This window comes from Halyomorpha halys, unplaced genomic scaffold (assembly GCF_000696795.3).
Source record: "Halyomorpha halys isolate HHAL.00 unplaced genomic scaffold, Hhal_1.1 Scaffold1108.1, whole genome shotgun sequence".
Classification (NCBI taxonomy): domain Eukaryota; kingdom Metazoa; phylum Arthropoda; class Insecta; order Hemiptera; family Pentatomidae; genus Halyomorpha; species Halyomorpha halys.
In genome coordinates this window covers 1-5,048 of record NW_027109167.1, presented here as the reverse complement: position 1 = coordinate 5,048, position 5,048 = coordinate 1, and positions in this window count along the sequence as shown.

Below are 5,048 nucleotides of genomic sequence, written 5' to 3'. Positions count from 1 at the left end.
AGTGTTGTAGCAATCGGAATCTACGAGCAGTTACTTATCGTTTCAGTCTTGTGTGTGGATTCCAAGTAAGTCTCTTGTCAAGATGGAGTCCTAAGTATCGAATCTGTTCAACAGGTAATTAACTTTAACAGTTCATTATTGATTTAACATAGCACAAATACATATTCATAAAGACACTATATGTCTAGGTGATTGCATTAATAAGTTTCTTATTAAAATTCCAAAACGAAGGTTGGAAATATTGGTTTTATACTACTATTACGTTTCCATCCATTTTTCCTATTTTTATTTTCTTCATTTTTGTAATGAAAATAGAGTAAATCGAGTGTAATAGGAGAAAAAATTCAAAAGAACAAAACAAGCGTGTGGATGGCGGGGTTTGTTGCTTCCTTTGTTTACCAAACATTTGTACAAGTCTTGGCTTTGTGGCAAGTGGCAAACGTTTAAATTTAGCAGAAGGACCTACGAGGTGAAGAAAGTAATAAAGCAGGTATAGGTTAGCTATGTTATGGCCGAGTACCCCACTCTCCAAAGAGGTACAAGTTCCGAGTACCCAGGAGGAGGCCCCAAGATGAACATGACTAAGGCATTACGTAATAGGTATTCAGATATAGGCTGCCTATTGAACTCATTTCGATTCAGTCAACATCCAATATAGAGATAGCATCTTAGATAGGAGGATGTTTGTCGAGAAAAAACACTAGAAGAAATAAGACTAAAAAAAATTTAATCCATTATAGATCATCAAAGGCTGATGAATGATTAATTAATGAATGAATTGAACATATACTGAGGGGACCTCTTGGCCAACAATGTTAAATGTTTTCGAGATAAACAAAAATAAAACTAATAGTGCCTTGTTCCATTCTTAGTAACTGACAAGAGTCGAGAAGGTTCTTAGAAAGCGAATGGCGTCCTATTAACAAAACCGTTACCATCTTCCAAGATGGGACATTCACAACAAATGGAGATATTTTTCTATAGTTACTTCACGCTAGTCCGGGTAGGCCCGAAGATATAACCAACAAGGGTCTCGGACAGGATTAGATTGGAAATGGGACTCTTCAACTTCTATGCATCAACAAATATTTATTTATTGTTATTTACAACTGTATAAAAATATAAGTAAATTTGCTGTAGATGACTTAGTGACATAATATAAACATGTGGAAAATCTACCCAGTGATAGAACTCCAATAACACTTCTAGAGTAGAAGATCTTGAGACAACTTCTTTTCAGACGCCTAGGAGAATTATTAGATAATAAAGAAGAAGCGAGGTTAGAAACATTGAAGGATTGATATCTGTTTCTGGCCAAATTGGCTACATATAAGACATTGAGGTCCTGATGGATGACTTGATTCGTGACAGAGTAAGGAGCATTAAGGATTTTTTATTGTAAGGATTGGACTCAGGAGGAATTTGATGCTTTAGTGGAGCCCCAAAGCTCAACTCCGTATCTCCAGATAGACGTTATAATAGTCATGTAGATCAGTCTTTTGTAAGCGATTGGCAGTTTGGACCGTTTGTCTAGTAAATTCTGTAATAGTCGGAATCGACCAGCAGTTTCTTGTCTTGTATGAGGATTCCATGTCAGTCATTTGTCCAGATGTAGTCCTAAGAAACGGATCTGTTCGAAAGGAATAAGTGGAGTATTATTAATAGGATACTGTGGGGCAAAAGGCATGGTCAACAAATATTCTATTTACTAAAACACAAAGCCCCACATGGCCTGTAAGTACAAAAGGTTTTTTTAATTAATTGTGACCAATCAATAGTGAGATTGTCTTTTTCATAATTACCTAAGGGCCGAAACGTTAGAGAATTCAACTAACTTCCTTGAGAGTAAAAAGGATCTTTTGAAGTTGTTTAATTAAATTAAATTAACCGATCTCAAACAATTAATTAAAAAATATTAAATTAGAAAACTAACAATTAATATATTTTATATTTAAAAAATACTGCACTTTGATTCCGATTATTACAGAACTTATTTGACAAACGATCTAAATTTCCAATCCATTACAAAAGACTAATCTACATTACTTAACTTAATCAATCCCACATTGAACATCCAAGTTTGATCCCAGATTCGAATTCCGAACAACCTTTTTTTGGAGCGCTGAATATACTACGCGGGAGTCTTTTTCGACATAGAGCAGGCTTTTGATCGAGTCTGGCACCCGGGACTGTTTTAGAAACTCCGCAAATTCCTACCTCCTACATATTTTCTTATCATCCGTTCCTTTCTCACTGATAGATTATTCAAAGTAAACCACAACTGTACCTAGCCTCTTCTCTCAGACCACTGGTGTTCCTCAAGGTAGTATCGTCGGTCCCATTCTCTACACAGTATAGTTTATATCCCAACCAATCCTAATATTATTCTCACCACGTAATTCGATGACATTAGTGTGCTTGTAGTTAATAATAACCCATTGATTTCATCTTAAACTCTCTAATAAAAATCAATCCCAACAGGTATTTTAACCCAAAGGTGATTTACTCTTCGTCGTAAGCCGGCCGACTACCCTACAGTATAGTTTTATAATGTTGTTGTTACTCCTATTGAACAGATCCGCTACCTTGGACTACATCTGGACAAATGACTAACCTGGAATCCTCACACAAGATTGAAAAGACAGGAAACTGCACGTCGATTTCGACTATTACAGCACTTACTATACAAACGGTCTAAACTTCTAACACATTACAAAAGACTGATCTACATGACTGTAATAAGGCCTATCTGGAGATACGGAGTTGAGCTTTGGGGATCCACTAAACATTCAAATTTCTCTCGTATCCAATCCTTAAAATACATCGTAGAATCCTCAATGCTCATTACTTTTTCACAAATGAAATCATCTATAAAGACCTTAACGTTCCTTATATAACCGATCTATCCCGAACCAGATATCAATCCTTCCATTATACACTCCATAACCACTCAAACCCACTAGTTACATACTGTTCCATTCCTGACAATCCTCCGAGGTGCCTGAAGAGAAGATGACCTCGAGACCTTCTAATATAGAAATATTATTGGAGTACTACCAATGGGTAATTTCTCTGCCCTAGATACTACAGTTGTAAATATCATTAAATAAATTTAAAAAAAATAAAAAGTAACAAATAATTAAAAGAAAAATTAAACATTTACAAGAGTTACTTGAATTGATCAATGAGGCATGAGAAGTAATTTCTAATTAAAAATCATGAATTAATTCTTCAAAGTCTTTCATTCAAGTACATCAGTGATAAACTGCTCTATTTTTTTCAATCAATTGTACTTCTCAGTTCATTTTTGATTCATTTTAATTTATGAATCAAGAATGAACTGGTGGAACAATGAATGGAATTGGTGGACCAATGAATGGAACTGGTGGACCAATGAATGGAACTGGTGGACCAATGAATGGAGCTGGTCAACTATTGAACGGACTGTCATTTTTTTACTTTATTAAGAATGCTGCGATTTCTAGAAGCATATTAGGCACTTTTCTTGATTTTTGATAAAAGAAGTCATACATTTTTTTATATATGATGATTTCACTTTCTTGAGACTGTTTTTTTTATTGTATAAATAAAAATCAATTGTATCCAAATGAAAGTCTTAAAAACATTCTTTATTTTCTCAAAAGTGCAACGTTTCTGCCAATTAGGCCATCCCCAATGGCAATCTTAAAAACCAGTTTACACTCACATAAATTATTTTTAAAAAATTCTGGCGACCAGGTCACCAGTTTCACTAAAATTACCCTATAAGATAATAAAGCATTAGGGAATTATATTAATTTATTAAAAAGCTATCCTTCGCTAAAGTCGAATTACCTATCTTGTCAATATTTCATCAATGTTAAACTTTTAATTATAGTAAATTTAACACTATCACACCTTCCTGTCATAACAATATTTGTATATTTATATTTTTTATATATGTATATATAGTTGACCGTAGATTAATGATTGGAGAAGTTTGTCGGGGGGTGCGGTCAGCAAAGAACAATATAAATAAACAAAACCATATTTATTTATTTTATGCCGACGTTTCGGGTCATCATCAGGGCACTGAATTTGATTTTTAAAAAAGTACCCACAATAAATAAATAATATATCAAGTGAAATGATAAAATTTGAAAATCTAGAAAACAAAACCGATGTCGTCGACCGCCTAGGCCTATGAGAAAAACAGATATTTTAAATGGATTCCGACAATCTGCCAGTTCCGGCTATTTTTTTTTTTTTAACCTATTGGAAAATAAACAAATATTTTTTTCAAAATAAACAAGATCCATATATTTGCGATTCTTTTTTTTTTTTCTTACATTATAAATACTTCATTCCTTTGTTATTTACTTCGAATAATCTGACCACTTTCTGGATTATGCATTATTGATTTTTTTTTTAATAATTTACCACGGCTTCTTTTTAGGCATATATACAATTCAATTTCTTAAAAAGTCTTCATTATTGTATTTATTTCTAGAGCTGAAAGAGAAATTCTTAATTATTGGAGAAGTTTGTCGGGGGAGGGGCGGTCAGCAAAGAACAACACAAATAAACAAAACCATATTTATTTATTTTATTCCGACGTTTCGATCTGAGTTTCGGTCTTCATCAGGGCTATAGAACAAAAGAGATAACACCAACATTTAGAGTAACATACAATTAAAAAGGAATGGTATACAAACAAATTTAGAATTATACAAAATATTTTGATTTAATTCAATATTTTGTATAATTCTAAATTTGTTTGTATACTATTCCTTTTCAATTGTATGTTGCTCTAAATGTTGTTGTTATCTCTTTTGTTCTATAGCCCTGATGAAGCCCCGCAACGTGGGGCGAAGTGTTGCATAATAATAAATAATATTAATTTTAAATTACTGTTTGAGTTATTTTGACGGTCTGGGTGCGGTCAAAAAATAAAGTTAAACTACTTCTGTATAAAAACGTATCAGTTCAATACAAGTTTGAAATGATATTATCATAATACACTATTCAATATACCACTTAAATCCTTTATACTAAGCGAAAGATAATTT